This window comes from Argiope bruennichi, chromosome 3 (genome assembly GCF_947563725.1).
Source record: "Argiope bruennichi chromosome 3, qqArgBrue1.1, whole genome shotgun sequence".
Classification (NCBI taxonomy): domain Eukaryota; kingdom Metazoa; phylum Arthropoda; class Arachnida; order Araneae; family Araneidae; genus Argiope; species Argiope bruennichi.
In genome coordinates, this window is record NC_079153.1 from 136,777,135 (window position 1) to 136,803,908 (window position 26,774).

General features: G+C 29.9%; 1 protein-coding gene across 8 annotated transcripts in view; it reads right to left on the bottom strand.

Annotated features, from left to right (window-relative positions):
* The window catches only part of LOC129962624 (LIM and calponin homology domains-containing protein 1-like), a 156,071-nt gene that overhangs the window by 87,442 nt on the left and 41,855 nt on the right, over positions 1-26,774 (bottom strand). For 6 of the 8 annotated variants that reach the window (XM_056076472.1, XM_056076471.1, XM_056076463.1 and 3 more), the window contains exon 2: positions 17,544-17,633. The exons of 1 other annotated variant lie outside the window; for it this stretch is intronic. The gene's annotated coding sequence lies outside the window, so the exon portion shown is untranslated. Of the gene's footprint in view, positions 1-17,543; positions 17,634-20,693; positions 20,965-26,774 lie in introns of all 8 variants that reach the window. One more of the 8 variants, XM_056076465.1, reaches the window with a different exon arrangement.

Below are 26,774 nucleotides of genomic sequence, written 5' to 3' on the forward strand. Positions count from 1 at the left end.
TCAAGTGATGTTCTTGAAGTAGGCGCGGCCTTCCATTGCTCGCAGTAGTTGGCCTCGTGTGACCACTGCTTAACTTCAAATCGTCCAGATGCCCCTATTCTTGCTCTTACCATCCTATTGCTGGGACACCTTGTACATATTATGTAAAAGCAATGATGCGTTAAATGAAAGAATAAATGCAAAAATGAATATTTGCAAACATTTTAATTATTGATACATCATTCTGATGAATTCTAATAATTTTTTTTAATAAAATCGGGAATTTTTAATTTTCGAAATAATTTTAGTAAAAAATGTATTATTATTTATTGTTGAAATTTCAAGAAACATATCGGTTTCTTTCCAAAGCTATGTATTCTATCGTATGAATTCAAATTCAAGCAATGTAAAATTCTGAATTATTTTAATTACAAATTTAATATTTTTGAAATATCCATTCTTATATAATTGCATTTATTTTTAGGAAATCAATTAACTAAAATTTGAACCGATTTATCATTATTTTTTACATTTCTTATCACCATTAGCTGAAAACTTTAAAAAAATGTTTTGTATTTGCATTTACTTTATCGAATGATCAAGGTGACTAATTTACTTAATGCAGTCATTTGAAAATTCCTCTCACAGATGCAACAACCGACAGTTTAAAAATGATGCCTTTTCCATAACTGTCAACACCAGTTTGCGCGTCAATTTTTGTACTCCCGAAGAAATCGGCAGTAGAATCGCAAGTAACAAATTTGATTTCTGGCAACAAAGTTCCAGAAATAGTTCCTTGCTAACTATGTTAATATTTATTCTATTTTAAGCATGGAGGTCATTATTATAATCACAAACAACAGTATTTACAGTATTCATTATTAGGAATGTCATAGCAGTGCAAATGCCAGTAATGAATGAAGAACATTTCAGATTATTTTGCAAGTGGACAAATGAAAATGATGGAATATTCGTAACTCTCACCAGGGAGCCACGAGAATGAATGATTACCCCCCTCACCATCCAGGTTCTATCCTCCCCTGGAGGCACAGTAATGATGCTGTTGATTGAAAAATAATTTCGTCCCCAAAACATTTTAGCTCAGGTTATCTGACCACGGTACAACATTATGACGTCTATTAGCTTTATTAATTAAGCTTTATTAATTTTTTGAAACATTAAACATAGAATGGTATGTTTCAGATATGCACCTTTACTATTTCTAACACTAGCAAGTTTCCATTGTTTGGGATCGTATCTGAAGTTTAACTAATTCAAACTTTTATTTTTCCTTTAGGGCATTTTTATGACCGCTATATTCTGAATTGTGAAATCATATTCATTCATTTTGTCAGGAGTGCGAAGAAAATTAATAATATCACTTTTTAAATAGATTTCTGCTAAATATAAAATCCACTTTCAAGAAAGTTATCAATGAAAGTGGGGGGAAAAAAAATGGAGATCTTTGAGCTAGAAAGTGAAAAAAAGACTTGCTCTGAACTGAATTGTATTGCGAATGCTCTCAACAATCAAAAAGAAAGACACGGCTCATTGTTCCAAGAATTCTCAGAGACTTTGTATTTAACATTTGATTGAGCATTCTTCGGCTCGAAAGCGGGTCGCGCCATTTCCTTCTCTTCCCAGACTTGTAACAGGTCTCAATTCAGAAGCTACTATTTGATGAAGTCTATTGTTTCAGGGCTGCATCGAATAAACAAGTTAACCACAGAAGTTGTGATATTTTTGCAATATACATTATTCAAATATTATCAAATATATATATCAGTAAGTATTTATATAATCAACAGTTTTTTGATTAAAAAGCAATTGAAAATTCTGAGTTTGATTACATGTTTTTTTTTTCAGAAAATTATGTCACACTAAATGGAACCTCAACAAACTGGTGAATATTGGCCTTTTTCTGTTTTTCGGACTATTTATCGACTGGCTACTTTTTCTGTTTTCAATTCCATTGCCTGTCATTGCCTGTCAGAATCTACCCACAGAAATCTTCCCTTTATCATCTTTTAGAAAGGAGAGGGGATTCAGTTACGGGGTTAATTATCCTCTTTGGGTCGTTTTGAGATGATATTCGGACACAACATTTTGATCATTTTAAGATAATATTTTGTTTTTCCAACGGAGTTGGAAGAACTACATTCCATTTGAATTCTTTTAATACTTGCCCAATAAGTGAATCTTCGCAATCATTGCGAAGGTACAAATATTTCTTTATATGACTCAGATAGTTGTCAATTTATTATTATGAAAAAATATGAACTGAGGCTGATATTCTTCAAGACGTGCAGAAATTCGTATAATTTTGAAATGAATAATAAAATATGGCAGTAACAAAAAAAAGTTTTAGAAATTCTTAATATTACCTAGTCGCTTTTATATTAATATAAGTCAAAAAATATTCTTAGCAGTGTACACAAGGAATGTTTGAATTCTAAACTTTTTTTAGAAACGCTTCTCTTTACATTTTATCTATATTCAAAGATTAGATATCTTTTGAAGAAAATAGCTTAATCGATAATTTAAAAGCACCTGTATTCAGTATAACAAGGAAACGTACAGATTATGGCGATAATTGTAAAGTTGTAAAACTTTCTAGCTGCTAGGTTGTTGCAGCCATAAACCCATGCTCTTGTAGTCATGCGTGAGGCCGAGTTTATCTATAAAAGAATGAACCATTGCGTAAAATCTTTTTTATAGGTTAATCGACAGAAAACAGCTGTTATTTACTCAGCTCAGGAAGTACGAAGGTGACTGCAGTGACAATCCGTGTTCGGAATTACAACCACTCGGTGTGTACATTGCCGTTTCCTTTACTGGTCCCCATCCGGTCAAATCACGGCCTGCATTGTCTCTGCGTTCTCATTTTTCGAACCCCCTCATGCATTATTCCAACCATCGTTCATTCGCACAATCAGCACTCTCGTGCAAAGCGAGAAACCGAAAAGTGTTATGTAAATTTTGAATAGGGTATCAACAATTCGGAAAATGGAGATGAACGAATGAAAATTATTTATTCCAAAGACAGAGAGAGAAATTCGCTTGAGATAGTTAACAATTGTGTATGAAAATGTTAAATTTTCTTCATCTGCTTTTATTCTTCACAGAACCTGCGTAAAATCAAGCATTTTCGTTGGTCATTATATAGTTAATTCTATTAGATATGATTCGTAGGCAAAACCATTCAGTTCCCTCATCATCAAAATCGTTTTCTTTGACCACTTGAAAATTTGCAAGAGCAAGTGCTTTTTAGCTTAAGAAACACTTAACATATTTAAGTTTTATTTCGTTCTGAAAACTTTAGCAGAAATTTTTAAGAAAATTCTACCTCCGTCTTTTATGCAGTCCATAAGTTCATCTTTGTATTTATTGGAAATTAAAAACCTTTTTTGGAAATGCAACTGAAATGCTGTTAAATCACAAACGTATATGATAAAATCAACTGATTCTCACTTCCAAAATAAATTCTTTTTAATGCTGCTTAGATTTTAACATAAAATCTCTTTTACTTGATTTAGCGAGTAGTACGAATCTCTGCTTTTCGAGAACCCCCCAAACTGCTGACTTCACTTTTTTTGACCCTCACTGAACTCCAGTCTTTGTTTCGAAAGTTCCAAGTCTGTCCTTTTTTTTATTTACTCCAAACCCGCAATGCTTTGTGAAAAAGATGTAAACCATGTCCATTGTTTCGATTATTTTAAACTATCAACAAGGATTTTTTTTAAAAATTCCTCTACCGATTTCATTTATACAACGGCTCCCAAAAGTCTTCATACTTCCAAGTTTTGATGAAATAATTCTAAAGATTACAAAAAAGTATTACTTCAAAATGAAGTTTATATAATAATATTGCTTCTTTATAAAACTTGTTAGATATTTTAAAGTTATAAAAAAGCGTAAGGATATATAAAGATTCTTACTGCATTGAGTTAATTTTGCTAGGAGGCCATTTCTTGCTGGATTTTCAATTTAATTTAATTTTAAACCATTTCATTACGTAATAACGTAATGCATTGTAGAATGGTATAAATTTATCAATTTAACAATAAACGAAATTGATTTGCTAGTACTATTACGAAGAATAATCACTTTTCAAATATTGGTCTTTGCTCCCTTGGGATGACGTGGAATTTTAAAATAATAAATAGAACATAGAAAGTAAGCAAACAAAGATTAAGTTCGGGCAATTTTTAAAATGCCACCAAAATGCAAAAATCTTTAAAATGTAAGAGACTGTAATTTTAATAATGAATTTATTTAAAAAATTTCGCTTTATAATCATTTTAGTGACATATTTCATGTCTGTTTTGCATTTTCAATTTTATTTTTTTTTAAAAATCATTTTTTTTTTCAGAATCACATGGAGTTGCCATGGAAAACATACTGGAGTTCTTATTCGAGTCGAACTCCAGGTTACAGCGATTTTTTTTTTCTATTTTAAAAGTGTAAGAACACTTTTGGGAGCCACTGCACGTCCATATAAGGGGAAAAAAATGGATTTCTAGATTTCAAGAAAAACCTTCTCCCTTACTTCTCCCTTAATCGAATATCACACTTTATTTGTATATAACCTAGTAATATGTTCTATAATCTTTTATATCAAGAGAAATTGTTCATACCATAAATAAAAGTTTAGGAAATTATGTACAATGGCGTAACTTCCACAGGAGCGGAATTCCTGCCTACTGCCCTTTGAGGTCTCAAGAATTCTTCAATTATTGATGCGTAATTAATATTTTTTGCAATTGCACAGCTGCTACTGCATAACACTTGCTTTCATTTAAACTAAGCTCATTTTTCGAATATCAACTTCTATTATTGAAACTGTACCAAACAGCGAATCAAAGAATAATCTGAGCTCTATTATTGTAAACCGAAATTTCTATGCCAACTATTTGTTAAACAAGCAGTAAAAATAGGAAATCTGATGTTAATTTATAAATTTTAAAACTTTCCCGCCTTTTAAACAGCAACTTATTTTCTCTTCTTTATAGATTAAGGCATTTAACGTATTTACAGTGGATGTGCGAGAAAAGATTAATAATGATACTACATGTTGCTAGAAGTCAGCGATAGTAAGGCATTACGTAAAAATTATGATTTTTTTTCTTTTGTGATTGAATAATATGTTTAAAAGGAGTTTTTTTAAGCATTATAGTTAGGCATATCGCATATTCGACATTAAAACATCATTTGGAGTAATTTTATCACAAGGGGAAAGCAAAATTTCCGAATGCTTTTTTTTCCCCATCAAAGTCGGGATTTTTTTTTCTTCTGAACATAATAAATTACATTTTTAATCATCTGAACTTGTTTTAGGACGATATTTCACAGATAAATTTATTATTTGATATCATTTTCCAACCAAAACCTATCAGCTTTCCTCTTTCGTTTTCCAATAAGAGAAAGTAATATTATATGACTGTTTGCACATTTGTTTTGATTCATGATTTTATGTGTGCTTCGCAAACTTTTCTGGCAGCTGCCATATTTGTTGAAACAAAATCCTTCTGGTAATTTCAACATAGGTGGCTTACTTTCGATTCCAAACTATAAGTTCTTAAATACTTTTGGAAAACTATAAACATACTGGTATGGTTCTACATCTCTTTCTATTTAAAGAGCATTTTAAAAGTGGGCGCTTTGTGCAGTTCAGAGGCCATTTCTTTTAATCAAATGCGCTTAAAATGTTTCTTCAAAAAGAACTTCGATCTTAATAAAAAGGATTCCATAATGATCTATTCAGACGAGGTTATTGACCACATCGCGAAAATTAAAAGTTACAATGCTTTTTTTTTTATAATATCTTTTCCTCCCGCTGTAAACAAGTTTCGACCTACTGCCGCTTCTCCTTTTCATAAAGAAAATTTTTTCTTTTTTTCTTGCTCACTTGTTCTCAACGACCCTCTATTGTTCATTTTTCGCTTCCGAAAAGCAGGCTGTTTCTCACTGGAAATTTTAGGTAGTATCAAATAGAATGTTCTATCCAACCATCTCTAGAATTTTAAGTTCTTTCAATAGCATTGCTTTGCTAAATTGAGATTATGAGAAAGATCAATGGTAATAGACAAATGACAATATTTCCTTTTTTTTTTTTTTTTTTTTTTTTTTTGAGGTTTGTGGTTAAGGCTACAGATAATTTGGCCGCAATTTTATATTTTCTAAAAACAAGTCATTTTTACTAGTTCAATTCATTAATCCAGAAAGGCATAAAAGGCAACGAAACGAACTTATTTAATTAATTTTTGTCATTACTATCAATCATTTATTAATGTTATTAGCGCCATAAAATAAATATTTTAATTATGAATTAATATTTTTATAAATTATGAATTTCAGATCTATCATACTTCAAATAAACAACTTGAATAAAAATAAGATACAAAATCACCATTGAATGAAAATCTCAATTCGAACGCAGACAGACAGGCACACACACACACACACACAGAGAGAGAGAGAGAGAGAGGGAGAGAGAGGGAGAGAGAGAGAAAACTCAATCGAAAGTGAGTGCATAGAAAGTAACAATTAATCATGCAGTCAGACTCAGCACAAGTAATAACAATTCTCATTTCCTTTTTAATAATTTATCAATTGCTTTTATGAAGAAAACAACAGAAACAACGTATGTATTTCAGTTATACTATGCTGCAAAGAAAAAAAGGAGGCAAAATAAACGTTAAAACCAATTAATGGTAGTGGGACAGATGCGTACAACCATTTGCGTACGAATCATAAAACTGTCAATCAGTTGTCTCGTTTACAATGCGGTTGTGTTACTGAGATGGTTCAGTTCTAGAAGAGGTTACAACATCTTAAACGTTATCTAAAAGTGTCATATTTGGCGAGAGTTAGCCTGATGTTTGACACAATTTCGAATACTTAACGATACGTTCATTAATATAATTTCATGCGTTTTAATACTATAGGAGTAATTTCTACTTGCTTTTTATGAAAGATGGATTGCTTTTCAATGTATATATTTAAAAATGTAAGATAAAAACATTGGGGAAAGATATTTCTGCTCATATAAATAGTGTACCCACTTCGAAATAATAATCATTTTTTCTAGATTTCAGATATAAATGCATTACTTTACATAAATATAACGTTTTGCATTAAACGAAAGAGTTTGCGTTTCATTAATTTTTGATTTATTTCTTCTTGATTCGTTTATTTAATTCAATAAGTTCGTTATTTAAATATAGGCAATTAAAAATTATTTCTTAAATTTAAAGTACAATTAAATGAGGTTAGTGGAATTGGAAGGATTTGTAAGGAGGGATTTGTATTTGTTTTTAAAAAATCAGTTTCCACAGTAGAACGCCATTCAAATTTAAACTTTTCTGTTTATCATCGTATATTTAATTTAAATGTTGTTACATTTTTTTAAAAAATCTGTACTCTGATAAAGATAAATTATTTGTTCATTATACGACTTTGCACTTTATGTATGAAATATTTTAAGTATAAGGTGCGTAAAATAAGCAGCTTACTAAATCAGAAGTATATTAATATTTTGCTAACTGATCATTTGTACCTGCGAAAATTTGTAGGAAATATTAGCTGAATTCAAATTTAATTTTCTTCTAGTTGCACTATTCATTAAACTATAATCGAAATCTACTGTTAAATATAAAACAAAATTAAGAAAAAGGATTTTTACATTAATATATGTAGTATATGTTCTTCAGAAACTTTAATTTCATTAAAGATCGTTCTTATATGTACAAAAAGCCATTAAAAATAGTGTTGAATGAAGTTCTGGTAAAATACTCTTCAACAATATACATCTACCCCTTTATTGAAATGTTTACTTATTAGATATGCGTTTTTTTCCATATTTTAAACAATGTAATTATTTCTAATTTCAAAAGAATTCAAGGCGGTTTTAAACCTTCCTGGGGCCCTGAGATAATGCAAATCTCAAAGCCCCTTTTTCCCTCCAATTTTTTTATTGATTTTAATTTAATTTTTATTCACCAATTTTAAGTAGTAAATTTTGAAAACTGAAGTCGCAAGTCCCTTTCTAAAAAGTCCATTTCAATATTGTACAAATAAAAAAAGTGCACTGTCAAGACGTAAAATTAATCTTAAGCAAAATATCGAAAACAAAGGAAAACTTTCTATAACACTCTAAACAATATTGTAAAAGGAGGGAATATATTTCTTTAAACTGTAAAGCTTCACATTTTTTAGAATTATAAAATAGCATAACGAATAACTTGTAATTAGGAATATTACTAGAATAAAATTCCAAAATTAATTTAATAAATATTTGATTATGACTTGAATAAATTTGACTGCACGGCCCACTGTCATTAAATGAAAGTATAAAACTATTTACCTTTCTACAACTATTAAAAATTATCAAGAGCTGAGGGGTTCCTTGACAATTGCCAACTTTACCTATTTAAAAATCTTGTCCCCTCCCCCCCCCAGATTAGAATTATTTAAATAATTTTTTTGGATTATTGACATAACAGCTCCTGTATAGTAGATTCAAATCTCTTGGGAATTTAATTATATTTAATAGAAATGGCTTCAAGGGCATCTTTCGATTTTACCATTGATTCGGACGTTCTTAAGCGATTTTTTTCGTGAAAACAAAGCACAATTTGCAGATATTTTCTATGGAAAAAGTCTGGTTATCTCACAATGAGCCCATAGTTTTCAGAAGTCCAGTCGAGATCCATATAAGATTTTAAGAGAAAATGAATTTAGAACATTAGTTTCTTTATTTAAAAAAATAAAGTCAGACTTCTTTTACTGCATTGCAGAAGAAACTCTTGCTGTAACATTAAAGAAGTTTTTAAAGAGATGTTTTATTTCTTCATAACTATATAAGTGAACATTCACTTCTATTTCTGTAATTTACTTTCATTCATAATACATGAAACCTTGATTAAATCTTCAGTATTCCATTATAGTATTTCCATTATAGAAATTTGCAATCTTGTAATTAAAATAAAATGAATAATTTCCTATTAGTATATTGCTAAATAAAAAAAACTGCATTATAATACTTATGTAACAGTTATAATTTTTTTTTCTCAATATAGGCTAAAAGTTTGGTGAGTTTGTATTGGATTTGAAGGAATATTTCACAGAGCATTAATTCTTTAATGCTACTATGTACAAAAAAATAATAATTGAAATGATTTCTTATATCATAGTATTCAATACACTGCAATATTATAAAAATCAAATAAATAGTAAATGCGGGATAAGTTTAAAAATTGTGAAAAATGCTTTCTTACGGATTATTATTCCATTTCCATTTGTAATGTTCCATTAAAATATCCTGAGTTTTATTTTTAATTCATAAAATAAAATAAGGACTGTTTTAGGAACTTAAATAAAAAATTACCTAATAACATACGCACACACACACAAAGGATGGGGGGGGGGTGGAAAAAATTGGCTTTTAACACGGAAGCATATATTTTAAATTTCACAGATATCTCCAAATTTTTCGTTTAAAATTATTCAAAAATTAAAGTGTGGAATATTCAGACTTTAATCTAAAAGTTTTAATTAACAAAATAAGATTTTCTTCCAAGAATGAAAGTGAATGTATATATATGCGTCTATCATTCTATTTAAAATATCGACCATTGGACGTAGAGATACTAAATTTAACACACGTATATTTGGAAGAAAAAAATATGCAATTCAGTGCATTTAAAAATATTAATACAAAAAATATTATGTCTTACGTAAATTATCTTAAAATGTTAAAGAAATTCATTAATTTTATTGGTTTATCAGTCTTTGCTTAACTTTATTCTGTAAAAAGAATACAGATCTTAGATAGCATGTATGTTTTATAGTCAAGATCTTCCGTTTATATTTACGTACGAAAAGATAAAGTTTTCACATAAAAGAGAATACTAGATTTTTAAATATAAGATAAGATGTATTTTTATTATATCAGGCTTCTTAAATTATTTATTTCATGTGTATTTGAATTATTTATTTGAGTTCCAGAAATTCAAAAGATTTGAACAGATTTAATTTCAAATAGTAGTAAATTTATCACTGTTAAATTCTCTTATTGATTTATGTGCTATTAATTAGCTGAAATGCACATTTAAATGATCCACTTATTTTAAAACAATGGGAATCGTTTGTGATGGTAATAGTTAAGTTCAGGTGTATTTTTTTTTTTTAGAATGGAATTTCTATTTCGGATTTTTTTAAAGTTTATTGATTTTCATTTCATGAGAACTATATTTAGCATACTTTGATTTTGAATGAATAATGCAGAGAATTTATATGATTTGGAAGTAAAAACTATTTTTTACTGTAAATTTTTAGAAAGTTATCAAATAATTCTCTTATTTTTTGATAAATTAAAATTCTAATTAAAAATTCAAAAAATCACTTTCCTACCCTCCAAAATATATATTTGCCAAATTTGATAGGCAGACAGCAAGGTGTGTACAGAGCCAGGATATACACATAGAGACAAAAGTTTTTTCCCTGTGTTTAAGCATCAAAATTTAGTTAAAATACCAATACATTTTCTCGCCAAATACTCTTGCCAACAGATAACATATGTTTTAGCAAACCTAGACTAATTACTCCCTACCCCCTTTTTTCAAAGAGCTACGCGTGATTTATTGGCTTTTTTATGAGCTGTACGCAAATGGTTGTACGCATCTGTCATACAACCTAAATTAATATCCATCGCAAAAATAAATAAAATAACAACAGGTGGTTAGAAGGAAGGAAACATGAAATCAAATCGTCACACACATTAGAATAGTTTTACTTTAATTCAATAAATTTATTTGTAAAATTTTTTTTATCATTATAATTTTTCTGTATTATTTCATTCGTTTTGAAATAAGGTTCTTTTGAAAAGTAAATGTAATCCGAGTATCACGCTACCTAGAGCCGAGCTTGAGGACAAACACTGGGCAGATTATAGCTCTTTCAGTTGTCTGGGCACGGCTCGGAAATCTGGTATCTTTTGTAATTTAAATTAATATTATGAGTTTATGTTCAAAGAAGTCAATATAAGAATTTTTTTTTTCATTCTTTCCCTTCTAGCTCTAGAAGATTCTGTCCATTTAGAAGTTCCTCAGCAAAAAAGGCGGCATCGGAATTTGCCAAGTGACTTCTTTGCAACTCGCACGATTTGAGGAGAGTAGCCCAATGTTTACCTGCAATAATATATTTGGATACCTTTCGTTTTAAGGGGAGGTAAGCGACCTTACTTTTATTATTTCTTGATGCCCCAGAATAAAAATATGTGTTTGACGATTAAATAAGCCGGTACAGTTGGCGATCTTTTTATTTGAAAAAACTATTTAATATCATCAAAGGATGTATTTAAAAAAACATTTCGGTTTTATTTTTATATCACTATAAAAATACAATTCAAATTCAAAAATTTGAGATTATTCATGGTCCACTGCATTTTCGTTGAAATATTTTTTTTAAGTACGCAGTAATACTCTATAACGGCAATCAAACGAATTTCTGCTTGATATTGTTGAACTTCATGCTCTCTTTCCTTCTGCCTGTGTTTTACTTTATGAGACTGATATTTTATAAATTGTGAAACTTAAATAAATACCGTTTTTGAAATTATTCAGAATAAGTGCATTTTTAATTTTTAGATTCGGTCTAGTTTAAGGTCTTTTATGTTTTGAATCTATGTCTTCAATTTCTAGAACTTTTACAGTTTGAGCTTCATCTCGTGTCAGCTTCAGGGTCTGCAAAAGAAACACCGCGCATTTCAGCTGAAATCTACTGATATGGCGTGAGAACTAAGAAAAAATGAACTGAATGTTTGAATGTATCTAGGGTATGCTATTTTTTCATCATGTAGCCTTACACAAAGATCCACGGGGCATCTAAACCACTTCCTTCCATAATTTTTCCAACAGTATCTAAAAAGAACGCGAGAATATGAAATGCGCCACGACTAAGTATAACTTTCGATAGTATAATTATTGCTTCCAGGTGGTGCTGTGATTTCAGAAGACATTAGAAGCAATGGCTGATCGAATGTCACAAAATAGGCTCTTACACTGTTCTGAAGCATAGCCAATACGAGCTGGAAAATTGAACTTGGGATGAGACTTATTATGCTGGTACTAGGTTTGAGGGTATTCATTCAACAAAATACTAAGGCAAAATAGACAGCCTATTCTGAGAGAATGGCCCTCAAACTTTCAGCATAGCTTATATAAAAGTAATTGGACCATTACTGACAGTCTAAATAATATACTCGGTAAAGCATTTGAGAGGTTTGATTCTTTTTAAAAATTTTCTTTCATAATTAGTTAAAATTAAATTAACAATTTACAAATAGATTTTTAAATATGTACTCATTTTCTATACAAAGGTTAATTTTCATTAATATGGTGCTTGCATTAGAATTAGATTCTTAAATCTTAAAATAATTATAAATATAATTTTAAGGATTATAAATAATTTAAATTACTATAGTCTTCTTAAAATCATCAAAAGTTTTGAAAAATTTCTACCTGAATTATATAAAATATTCCTACCATTTTCTCAGTGCTGAAACTCTGAAAAAAATGCCCCAATTCTCCTTAGATTTGCTGAGATTGGATCGTTCTTTAATTAATTCAGCATAATACAGACAGTTAAAATCTTTTGAAGTAAAAATATTTGTGATTGCGAATAATGCTAGGCTGGAGATGAAACAAGGCTAGAATCACTATGTAGTGAAGTATCAAAGTTGAAATGAAAGGATGCAGTTACTTGTAGTCAAGGTTTGCTAGCTGAAGAATAATTGGATTGCATCGGAATCCTCCGGTTCAATTTCTTGTGAAACAGTGCTGATGGCTGACGAACTATATGAATGTGGAATAAACGTTTAGTATCAATAAAGAAATTATATTTGATAGAAGTAATAATAGGTGATATTTATCACAATTATAGTTATATTTACAATTATTTTTCTGTTACAAATAAATATAAATATGACTTTAAATCAAAATAATTATTTCTAATAACAAATAATAATTATTGGTTTTGGATAATTAATAAGTAACCAAATCATTTGCCTAATACATGTATTGGTAAATGAACATTTATTTTTATATAAAGTAGTATATTAAATAAAAATATTGTTCATTCCATTCGAAATGAAGAAGTTAAAAAAAACTTGTCCAAGATTGCATCCTAGTCTCTTAAATGTCAAATGAATGCCTTTCCTGACTTCGCAAAAACGGTATCAAATCGGTAGTATAAGGGATTGCAATACCGGTATACCGGGATACCGAATACCGGTATTTTGAGCCGTTTCTACAATTTTGAAATACCGGTATTCACAAGTTCAAATACCGGTTTTTCGATATTTATTAGAAATTTTTAAAATTCTCTACACTATATGTTCAGGGATCGTCAACATGACAAAATAGCATACGTTTTTGTTTTATGTCTCCCTAACGGGCGAAATTAATTAGCTAATAAATGGCTTAATTAATTGCTTAAATCTAAATTAGCGAAACATGGATTATCCCTGAAAGAAAATCTTGTATCCAGAACGACTGATAAAGCAACAGTTATGAAAAAGGTTGGAAAGTTGATTGGTGCAAATCAGCAGTTGTTCTATGCACATGGAATTCAATTAGGACTGATAGATGTATTATACCAAAAACATAAAGAACAGAAGAATTCAAATACTGTGGATATAGAAACTTCGGATTCCAACTTTGAAGAGAGTAAGAGTGAGAGCGATATTGACAATGAAGATAATGACAATGTAATTGTTGAAGAAGATATTGCTAATGAGGATTAAATATTAATCTATCAAGAATTGCTTCCTATAATTTATAAAGTTCGAAAAATTGTTAAGATATTTAAACGTTCCCCTATAAAAAGTATATTTTACTAAAATATATACTAACTGAAAATAAAACAGAATATATGTTAATATTAGATTCTAAAACACGTTGGAACAGTTTATTCCTAATGATGGAACGATTTTTGAAACTGAGAAATCCAATCCAAAAAGCAATAATCGACTTAAACCTGTAAATTAATTTTTCAGATAGTGAATTCGACTTAATATCCAGAACTATATCAGCTCTACTTCCAATAAAACTGACTATTGAGGCATTATGTCGGAGAGATTCTAATTTATTAACAGCTAATGCAACAATAAATTTCATGTTGCAGTCACTGAAAGAACAGCACACATCACTATCTAAAGAATTACATTGAAAAATCGCACAGAAGAAAGGCATACCGAAATAGAAAATGTCTAATGGTATTTAAATAATTATAATGATTTTAAAAATGAAAATGAAAAAGAAGAAAATAACCAATTCAAACCTGATTACGTTTAGAGTAAATTTTCTTAAAACGTTTTACTCACAAACCTATCCACATTCAGAATTCGGTTCAATTATCGAAGATTATGATGTCACTACTGTCGATAGTGAAAAGGAATTGTCTTTTGAACAAAAATTAGAATTAGCGATAAATTAAAAAAATTTCAAAGAACCAAAATACAATACAGAAATCAGCTATATCCAAAACCATCTGACGCGAAATCGATTTATTTGAAGATGAGGGTTTTAGAGGTAAATACTTGAAAAAAATATATCGCGCATTGCTAACAGTACCACCAGCTAGCGTAGATGCCGAAAGAGCATTTTCTACAGCTGGTAATTTTTACACAAAATTACTTTTCAGGCTTAATGACAGTACAATTAATGCATTATGTTTTTTAAGATCACATTTCAAAAATTTGTAATAGTACCACAGACTGAATAGTGATATTTACACTTTTTTTCTGATTTAAATAAATAAGATACTCCTTTACTTTTTTGTGATTATATACTATTATAATTTATAAGTTACAAATTATTTTTGTGATATTTACACTCTCTAACAAAACTATCAAATAAAACAAAGAAACACCTGTGTTTTCTTTCTTTCTCTAAAATTTCTAATACCGGTATTAAAACCGGTATCCCGGTATTAAGATTTAAAAAATACCGAATACCGGTATTGTAATTTTGGTCCGGTATTGCAATCTCTAGGTAGTATATAATAGCTATTCTGAAAGTACGACCATTTCCTCGGAATTGACTTGTTATTGCGCTCACATTTTAATGAAGGAAGAACCTAGAGATGTAACACCAATATTCTAAATAGGATTCTGCACTTCATTTTCTTATCCGTGGATATATTTTCTGGGACATTCAGTTTCATAGACGATTAGGTTACAGCGGATATTCAAAGGCGATCATCTTTAAACACAATGAAATCATCTACGAAACCCTGCCTGTGTTATAAACAAATATTTATCCTCTTATGATGCAGTTGAGCGTGTTTATCTTTTCCGGGGTTTGCTGCATGTGCTGCAGTTTCATGCTCTCTCTCTCAGCCCAAAGGGCCAGCAGCAGCTTCCATTTGACCGTCCGCATGACATTACAGCATTGACTTTAGCATATCAGTAGATCCAAAAAAGAGGAGATCAAAACTATTATAGGAAAGATTTTTACATAGTATAAAAAATAATAAATCGGCAAATTAAAAAAAATCTAAAAACAAAAAACAAAAAAACTATTTTTTTCCCCCACATATAGTTCAAACTTAGGATCTGAATACATAAAAAAAAAATGTTAGTATCAAAGGAAGCACGAAGAGAATTATTCCCATATCACACGAAGATGAACTTGATCCGATGACTAGTTACAGAGATGGCGGTTGTTTCGTGGCATTTGAGTCATATGGCAGTGGTCCATCAACGAGATAAAAATCAACTTTATGCTAATTATTTCTAAATTCCTTTATCAAAATTTGACAAGTCGCAAATTCAAAGGATGCTTCAGAACAATTTTTTCGCCAAAAGCATCAAACAAAATAATTACTATCCGAACTGAGAAGTTGAATAAAGAAAAGATGCGAAAATATAAACGAAACTGTCTTTATAAATGAATGTTCTCGAAGACAAAAGGAAAATAAATAAAGAAAGAAAGAAAAGAAAAAAAAATCTAGCAAATACACTCAAGGATATTTGACAAAACTGAGAACTATTGTTCATTCTAAACCTACGACTGCGATGCATTACACGTAATTAGTGAAATAAGTCGCATTTCTTGAGACAATTTTATAGTTATATAAATGCACGAAAAAAGGGCCTAGCATCATAGATTATTTTAAAAGCGAAGATGAAGGAGAAATCCCATGGCTGTTTCGTATTTTGAAATATAAGCATGAAACTATATAATGCAGAGGACTATAAATACTTAATTTAGAGACTGCAGATTTATTTATGGGAATTCATATTCAACCCATTCACTGCTAGAGAAATTTACAGAGGCTTCATTTTACATCAGTTTCTTACGAAATGTCTCGTACATGGCAGTGAATGGATTAATAATGTTTTAAAAATTATTATCGATTTTCATGTTTGGTGATATTTCTCTATTTGTATCTTTTCTATTTTTATTTCTAATATACTTGAATTTAACGTTTTTAGAAAAGCAATATTTTTTCAGAATATTTTTCTTAGATTTCTAAGTACGAATTCAAATTTTAAAAGCTACGTGAAATAGTTTATTTATCAATTATATTTCTTTTTTTGATTCAAACGGATTATTATTTATTTGCCCTTTTTTCAAATCTTATTATATTAAATACCCAACTGTTATTCAAACATTAAACTGAATGTTTCTCCTTTCTGTCTCAATGTAAAAAATTCAGTGGTTCAATTTTACTTGCGAAATCGCTCAGTTTCATAGCAATAATATAATATTTTAAGAAAGCAAAAGCGAGTTTTGCATATGCGTTTAAGATTATTCAATTTTTTCTTCCAAATATCACGTTTTTATTTCAGTAAGTATTGTGCGTGCATTCTTTACAAGATTATCTGCACAAGAGTGTTTCAAGGCTTCGCAGGTTCTTATTCGACACGTTTTTTATCGAGCGGTGTTCGGAAGCACCACCGGTGCCGTCCCACGATTCGCGGGGCGTGAATAATGAATCTAATAATGGAACTGGTTATTAGATCTTCTTCATTTTGGAAAACACGATCCCGGTTGCCTTGACCGCGTTGGGTCGAGCACTTTTTCCTCAACCATCAAAACAAGGCAATTGCACGCGTAACACAATTGTATGTGCTTATTGTAAAGTTATTCAGATGAGGTGATCTGAACTCAAATGATATTGTTCAACAATTTGGATAGTTTGCTTTTTAACTGTATTAGAAAAAAAAAAAAAATTAGATCTTAATTATTTTGAATTACATATATAAATCGTGCTGCTTGATTTACATATAATATATATAAATACGAAGTTTATCAAATAATGAAACCAAGCCAAGAAAAATAAAGTCTGCTTTTGTTAGAAATATCAGTTGTGTATAAAGGAACTTATTAAAGCCAAGATAAATCCTCTAATCAATTTCTTTTATTGTAGCATTTATTTTTTCCTATACAAAAAAAAAAAAAACATTCAAAAGCGATTTAGAAATGGAGATGGTAATTATTACCAATCATTAAAATTTCTTCTCAACCCAACTATTCAAAATGTATGAAATGGTTTACCTCTCATTATCTTGTGGTAAGATATAGTACAGAAATTGCGTTCACTGGTCGATGGTGGCTTGTTTTATTGGTTACTCGTCCAAAAGTGTTCTGAAAAAGATAAAATATTTTCTAATTAGGCACTAGAAAAATTATGAATGGAAATGCTTCCTTTAATAATGAATGTGGAGATAATTCCAAAATATTATTAGAATCAGATATTTTTATACTGTTGCACGAATACTTTTGAATTTATCTCTGAATTACCGACCCTTTTTTAAACTTTCACGCTTTTTAAAATACTTTGGTGAAAATATTAACCACACGAAATTACTTTCATGCTCTAAAATTCGTGGAACATATACATATTCTTCAACAATGAGAGTATTAATCTAATTGAATATTATTTAAAGTGCAATATGCTTTTAATGTGTCGTTGAAATATATGTACAAAAATCGAAATCCGATTATTTTATCTTTTTTAAGACTGATTTGAAATAACTGATCCATTCAGCCCGTAACTCTGTCAAATGAAAACGCCTTAGAACCTAGAGTAGCCGAAGTTAAGTATAGGAAAACCTTTATGCAGTTTTAGATATATTTTCTGTACCTTTGCTGTTCAAATATATGATTTATACTCATTTTTCACTAATGCCTGCTTAATTAGGGAGGTATTTCTCTAAATTTAGTGCTTCTTGATAAAAAAAATCCTTAAATAATTAAAATTTTTCTAGGAATTTTCAGTAGAGTGAAGAATCTAGAAAACGCAATGGTGATTGTTCCTTTATTTGACATGTTACTTCTTTTTAAAAACAAACATTTAAAATATTATTTCACCTGCATCACAGGTTGTTTTTCATCTAAAAGAAGCATTTTCAGAGGGTTTTGCCAATAATGATCAAAATCAGTATGTAGAGGTGCAACTTTTATAAGATGAATCTAAAATAAAATTTTTAATTCATTTTAATGAGTTTATTTATAGGAACATCCAATTTAAAGTCATACTAGGGCTATTTTGGGATGGACCTTATCATTTTGAAATGCTGTCGGATGACGACACCTGAGCTGGCACCCTCCTCTCCAAGCTTCCATGCTGCATCAACGGGAGGGCATTGGCTGGTGTACTAGGCCCTTTTACAAGACGGTTCTTCGGTGAAATCGGGCCTAGAACTTGAAGCCCTTCGGTTCCGAAACTGAGACCTTATCATCAGGCCAACGTGGCCCTTCTTTTACCTCTCTCCTGTCCACAAAATTTTTTGTTTTCCCTCTGTTTTTCGCAGCATTAGAGCAAACAAAAATAAAAACTCAAACATTGACAAAGCATTTTAAACTTTTAAAAGTTTTAAAATGTAGCAGGAAGCTTGAAGCGCGTTACGGCCGCCCTGCAGAAGTTTCGCTTGAACGCGATAGACGCGTTACGAGGACGAAGATCTTAAATGAAAGTATAGAAATGAAGAATCTTTATCCTTTCTGTAAAGTTTTGCATATAACAGGTTATAATTTCCCTAGCATTCCCTATTAATTTCTATATTTATGTGCAATATATATCCGTTTTCATTCAAAATGTTTCTCAAGAATTTCATTTATTGCTCCTTTCCACTTTCTTGCAATCGACAAAAAAATTGAAGCTCACTTTTACGAATATCCATATTTCTGGCCTTCATGAGGCCCAAAAATGCATTTTTGGCCTTATGTCTACCTGTAAACACGACAATTCAGAAAGACTTTGAGCTGGACAGCTGAAATTCATTATATGGAATTAGGACCAAATTTGTAGATTTCCGTACAAGTTTTGAATGAAATTCGTTCAAAGTAACCCTGTTCGGTGCAAATGAAATCGATAACTACAAAATACAAAGAGTCAGGCAGAGTTTGTTCACGGGTTTAGCATCCGAAATACAGATATCAAATTTTGAACTAAGTCTGTTCAACGGTTTATCGTCTGCTGCTCTGCACTTTCGCATAAATGTAAAAACAATGACTTTAAAACCATAAAATTGTGTTTTATTATCTTATTACAACTGTAGCTGTGCGTAAAATTTTGTGAAAAATTTGTCAATCGATCAGTAAAAAGGGGTCCGAAATACAAATTCTCTCGATTAATTCAGTAAAAATGCTATATTCACATCCAGGACCCATACCTATAAATAGCATTCGCCACTGTCATGCAAATTATTCGTGACTGCATTCAGATATTTATTGAAGAATATGCGAGAAAGTTTCGGGAGAACTCTCCTGTTGGTTTCAAATTCAATTCCAACTTTCTTCCATAATTTTAAAGTTATTTTAAACGATATACATTGCTTTACATTAACCCTTAAATGTACATTGTGTGCTAATTGTCCACATCCACTTAATTTTATTCAAAAACCTGAGGGCGTCCGTTTCCGAACGCACGCTGATAACTATAGACAATAAAGCATGTGTAAAAGAAAAGTTGACATTGTTTTTGGCGGTTAAGTAATACCGTTTTTATACATTTGAATGTGGTGGGTGAGGTTCAGTGTATCATCTGAACAGATTACTTCTGTTGTCGAGTTCCTTATAAATTAGTGATCTTATTGTTAAAATTACTTATTATCTGTTTTCAGGTAAGCTATCAGTGCTTGATGTTGTATTGTAAAATTATATTGGATACAAGCTAGATTTTTCGGAAATACTGTATGTTGCCAAAAGCCTACATACAACTTTTTTTTCAAAATAAATATACCATATTATTACCTGAATTTATTTATTTATTTTTTTGCCTAACCTATGACTATTTTCCTATAATAAATGATTTTTTTTTTAATTGAAAGCAAAAAATCATGCATTTAAGAGTTAAATTTAGACAGTAAAAAAAATCACAATTCACACACAAATCACAAATTAATAATTGTATAATGCCTATTTTATTCACGAAATTCTTTCTGGGTGTTTTTCAGTACTTTCGAGCTGAATTTTTTTTTTCAATTTTTGCATACAAAGGTTGATCGATAATTATAATAAATTAGGCAAACAATAGATTGATTGATAAATAAACAATAGATTGACAGTGTAAGAAATAAATGAAATTATTTTTTAGAAAAAACAGTAATGAAAGAAAAAGCTTAAATTATAATAATTTTGCTCTAAATTGCGCACACTACGAAGAACATAATAATAGAACTAATTCATTCAGCAATTAATTACCGCGGGACTTCTGTATAATCAAGCCACACGTGTAGTCTGTGTTTGAAATTAAATACGAGCGAGAGAGACCTTCAACATGTGTTCGAGTCTGTCAAGTTCAGGGAGCATATCCTTTGGATTGCCAAAAAGGATTCGTTGCGGGTCTCCTCACATCTTTCTAAAGGTGTCAGCAAATTCCCACTAAGCGATTCCTCAATGACAAGTCCTTTGTTGCAAGCTCTGTTGGTGAGCACAGGATGTTGTCTTTAAATGAAGCAGCCGAGGACTGAAACTGCAAAAGGAAACTAAATTTTTTCTTTTTTTTATTTTTATCATTTATGATATTAACAATAAGAAATGATGATAACATTCTTAGTAATTAAAAGCCAGAATAAATTAATAATAGCAACTCAATAAAATCGATTATTCTTATATTTCTTCGTAATCATTTTTGCATGCCATTTTTACATAAACTAAATTCACTGAAGTGACAGTTTATCCAAAATCAGAGGCAACAGAAAAACACCTTTTGAGAAAATAAATTCCTAACAGATTGCTTTTGACCTCATAATGTGTCTATATTTGAAGTAATAGCATAATTTCATGAATTTAAAAACATGGATTTAAAGGGCAAAAGAGATAATTAAATATAAAAATTTTGTAGAATTTCTATTTAAAGTGATTGTCAAAGTGGTTCCTATTTAAAGTAATTGATGGGTGACTGTAAAAGCGCTTTCTATTTAAAGTGAATGTTGAAGGGATTCCTATTTAAAGTGGTAGTTGGGTGATTGTTAAAGGGATTAAAATTTAAAGTTATTGTTGGGTAATTGTTAAAGAGATTCCTATTTAAAGTGATGAATGTGTAATAAATTTGACTTTTGAAATTACACAGACAATTTTAAAAATACGTCAAACGGTGCATCTTTCAACATTTTGCTTTAAAATTTATGATTCTTCTATCGTTTCACATTTCCTAACTTACTTCATTTTATAATAACTTGTCATCTTTACATCAGAATGCTTTCTAAAACATTTAGAAATTTTCGTAACTCTTAAAAAAAAACACAATTAGCATTAAAACGAAGAAAATATATAAATTAAATTTCAAAAATTTTTACCTTTACTTTTTAATGTCAATTTATGTTCATACCAAATTTGCTTCTTGAATCTCATTTCGAAAAATATAAAACTTCTCGCAAGAGGACCCTGTCATGTCATTATGACTCCCTCCCCCGCCCGTTATCTAAACCATGCAGTATCTTCAAACACACAATTATTTAACAATGTAAAGTAACTGTTGCAGGGATTCTCAATCTGCTGATACATTATATAAATTTTGATAATTAACAATTTTTATGTAGACATTTTTAATGAATATTCAAAATGAATGTTAAGTGGTACTTTTTTAACCTTTTGATTTAATATTTCCTTCCATATCCGATCTCCCTTTTTAAATTGGTGGTTTTATTGATCATGAGCTACATAAAATAGTTTTTCAGTTAAAGAAAGAGTTTTTAGATATTTTGTTTTGCAGAAATTTCGTGAAGGGTTTCAAAGAGGATAAATCGTGAAATTTTAAATTCAAATGAAAACAGAAAATTTTTAAGTTTTTTTTTAATCACATCATGTCTTCATTCTTTTAATTAGCAATAAATATAGGATACAGCTGCACATTTGAAGAAAATGATTCTATAATATATTTGATGAAACAATGAAAACGGTTTGAATTTCAGGCCAGCAACTCAGGCCTATTATTGGAAACCAGACAAAAAATATTTTTGAAATAGTACCAAAATTCAGAAGAAATTACAACTCTATTAAATTGATGTTATTAAAAAGACAATTTTTAAAAAAAAGTTAGAGATGATACAAAATTTATTTTTGAGCAATAATATCTTTTAAAAGTTGTTAGGAGAAAACGCAGAAATTGAGTTTAAATTTTAATGAATTAAAATTCTAATTAAAATTTCATGAAATCGCCCCGAAGTGCACATTTCCACCCTCCGATATATATCTAAAGTGGCCCAAAATATTAAAAAATTTTATATTCTCTATTTTCATATTTCGCTGCCTTTAAGACATTTTAGCAATTCTGAAAAAAAAAAGGGGGGGGGAGGTAGAATTTTTATGATTATACTAGCCGCCTTTGGCGACCAGTCGGTTCGCCAATGTTAATGCTCGTTAGAATTTTAATAATTAAATATTTTATGTAATTCCTACTTTAATAGCGTCTTCATCAAAATATTTTAAAACTTCAAATTTTGATAGTCATATAATTCACTCATAATATTATAAAGGCCTTCAGTCATAACGTAATATATCTCTCTAATTTTCTGTTAGCTCCCGTAGAATTTCTACTTTAAATTAAAGTGAAAATGATTAATCTGCAATTAATATAATAATATTTTTTACTGCAACAAAGCATTTTTTTTATAATATGATTACTGAAAACAGCATCACTGAGCATTTAAATCTTATGGGCACTAAAGAATATCTTTCTTAATTTATGTAATATCTCAAGAATTTGTGAACAAAATTTTCTCATATTCATCATGAGCAGACCGATTAATTAACAATGTTTAATTTTAAATGCATCAAACACTAAGAAAATAACATAATTGTTTAAAATAATCGGTCGAAAACAGGTTTAAAGAAACTACTTAAAAACGATGTACTTAAAACTATAAGCATATACAAAAAATATACAACTAACATAATTACAATTTAATTACAAAAGCACACAACTAATCAAAAAATAATTTAAATCAAGTCCGCCTCCATTGAAAATAGTTGTCAACGTTCAGAACACTATGCGCATGCATGAATTTTCAACGCCAGTTATGGAAACGCAAATGCGTGAATACTTCTACGCCAGTTGGGGTAACGCTATGCAGATTAGAAATTTTTATTTTCCTTTATTCTGTTTTCTTTTAATTCAAAGGTATTTCAGAATGAATCTGAAAGATCGATTAATTAACAATGTTTAATTTTAAATGCATTAAATATAAAGAAAATAAACAGAAGCATTTTAAATAATCGGTCGAAAAATCTTCAGCCTAGCCTCATTAGCGTGGGAAAAAAACTGAAGTCTTATTCATTTGGCGTTGGGGAAATGAGGATATTTTTTTGGCGGTAAAGTTAGTTTTTAATTAATAATCAAAATTCTAATTAAAATTTTTAAAAAGGAACTCCAGGTGCATATTCCCGACCTCCAAGGTGTACCAAATTTGGTAGCTGTAGGTCAAACGGTCTAGCCTGTAGAGCGCCAGGGCGCACACACACACACACACATTGAGCTTTATTATAAGTATAGATTAGCTAAAAAGCGCAACAAGAAATGCGCATTTTGGTTAAATTCTGTAACAGTAAGAGCACATACAGACACGATAAATTAAAAATAGAACAAAGCTGCATGAATAAAATTCGATTGGTAATGACAAAATGGCAACGAAATGTGATCCTGAAACTTGAATGAAATTCGATTAGTAGTGAGAAAATGGCAGAAAAAAGTGATTTTGGGAGAAAATTTGAATGAAATTCGATTAGTAATGATAAAATGGCAGTGAAATGTGATCTTGAAAATTTGAATGAAATTGGATTAGTAATGACAAAATGGTAGCGAAATGTGATCTTGAAAACCTGAATGAAATTCGATTCGTAATTACAAAATATCAATGACATGTGATTTTGAAAACCCGAATGAAATTGGATGGTAGTAGTAAAATGGTAACGAAAAGTGGCGTTGAAAACTAAATCCATTAAATTAAAATGTTATTATTTAAAATACATGCACGATTGTTTGAACTATGCGATAAAGTTCAGCACAAGACGCCACATAGTACGGAAGCTAATGAAATATTCTTTTGAAATACATGTAGGAGGACAAATTTTTGTTTACAATGGCAGCTTGTTAATGGCAGTGATTCTTTGGTTACAAAGAATCATGTATTTAAACTGCTTTCAAAATTAACCGATGAAGAAAACGCAGATCAGTTACTCATCCGTTCGTGCTTGATTACGGAAGTCAGGTATTTGTTTCAGCCAGTTGCAGTTTTTTTCCCCATCCCAACTTAAGGATATTTGTCTTCATGAAAATTGTCATGCGTCTCCCTGCTTTCTTTGTTTATTCCTAGGTACTCCAAAGAGGTTTGGTGAGGGGATGGAAACAAGCGTTTCCCTTTTTGAGTTTGAAACGAATATTCAACAAATGCAAGTTGTTTACAACCTGGCAGCCTTGACTCATTTCCCACAGAAACGTCTGGATTTGTGCGCACTTCCAAGAACGAAAAGGAGAAACGATGGCACATTCCTAATTTCTTTCTAATTTAACTGTATCTACGTCTGAATGCTATTCTATCTGCCAGGACTCGATTTTCGCTGATCTCACCAATCATCGGTAGAACCCTTTTTCTCGAGAAGAACAAACCAGAAAACTACAAAGAAAAAAAAAGAAAAAAAGGAGAGATAAATCTTTTAACCGTGAAGTTTTCCTGCAAGTGCCTGGCGCCACTGCCAACTGGAAAGAGAGGAAAAATGTTCCGGCAGAAATGTTCCGTTTTTTCTTGATGCTTGTGCATTGGAAAAGAGAAGTTTTTCCAACGAAAGCCGATTAATATTTAATCAGAAATGCAGAGATTTGGCAGCAATAAACTAAAAACTGATTAAATGTAAATAAAATTTATTGCTCGATGATTATTTTTTTAAAAATATGATTGAAAGGAATTATTTGAAGTAAAAGGACAAAAATCTCCTATTTGATAATAAAATAAGATTTTACAACTTAAAAAGTATTTGGCAAAATTGAAAAAATTAATCCAAAATTTTCCAAAATATTTCTGTTATTATTGAAACACTTTTCTCAATAACTATAAAAGACATTCAAGATGTCCTTTTTACAGATGGCTCTATTTTATTTTTATTGAATCTGTTGCTCCCACAAATGGTTTAAAAATTTAATTATTACTCAAGATAGTAAGAATGCACATTATAATTTCAATATGAATCAAAATACAATAAAAACTCAAACACTTAAACTGAACAATGGAATGCAACTTGAATTGAATTTTGTGGAACTAAGAATTATTTTTAAGAACAGCTTAACAAAGAAGGACTATCGAGGTTACACAAGATTTATTTTTTAGGAACTTCAGATTAAAATTACTGTTCTTTAAACAAATATGACATCATAAAATATTATAATTTCCTGGCAGAAAACGACATTAATTTACAAAAATTATTTTATTTATAAAAATGGATCGCTTTGAAAACGTCAATAATTAGGTGCGAGATATTAAAAAAAACTAATTGGTAAGAATATTGTTACAAGATAAGATTGATACTTTAAAAAACAACAATAATTCTAAGTGATATTCAGACGGGGAATCTGAAAATTTTATTACCCAAAAGATTTAGTAGCTGATTGAAAATAGAGACGACTTTTAGATTGACCGAACTTGGATTCTATGAAATATTTGGATCACAAAACAGGCAAATTATTTTACAATGATAGATTGATAGTGATTTAAAAAGTCAATTTTTGAGAAAATGTTATGAAGTCGCAGTTAGAAAATAAGTGTTTACTTTTAGATATCATCCATTAAATATTTGAAAAAAAAAACTAGTAGCCCTCACTCTGTTTTGAAATAAGTAACACAATCTAATTATATTCTCAGAGAGAAGCTTGCTTGGCTACAATTTATTAGAATAAACTCACTAAAAAAATTTAAAGACAAATTTAAGTGAATTTCTTTTATTGTTGTTGCCAAAAATGTTCACAGATTGAACCACAAACAGCTTCAATGGGTGAGATTTTTATCTTGGAAACAAAGGAGTAGCCCTGGAAGCATCACAACTTGTCCTCATAGATTGGAAACATCACAAGCCTAATAAACAAAATGATTTTAAAGATATGAAATCTTGTCTCAAAACAAATCTTAACTAAATCTATGAGATTTTATATCATATCTAAGGACGGTGGAATGACAGTGCGTAAAATGTTGCATTTGGACTCATATGATAATGCTCTGTGCGAATTTGAGAATCAAAAATTATTTTGCTTTTATTCTTCTTTTTAAAGAAAATCTTAAAGAATGGTTTAGTTAT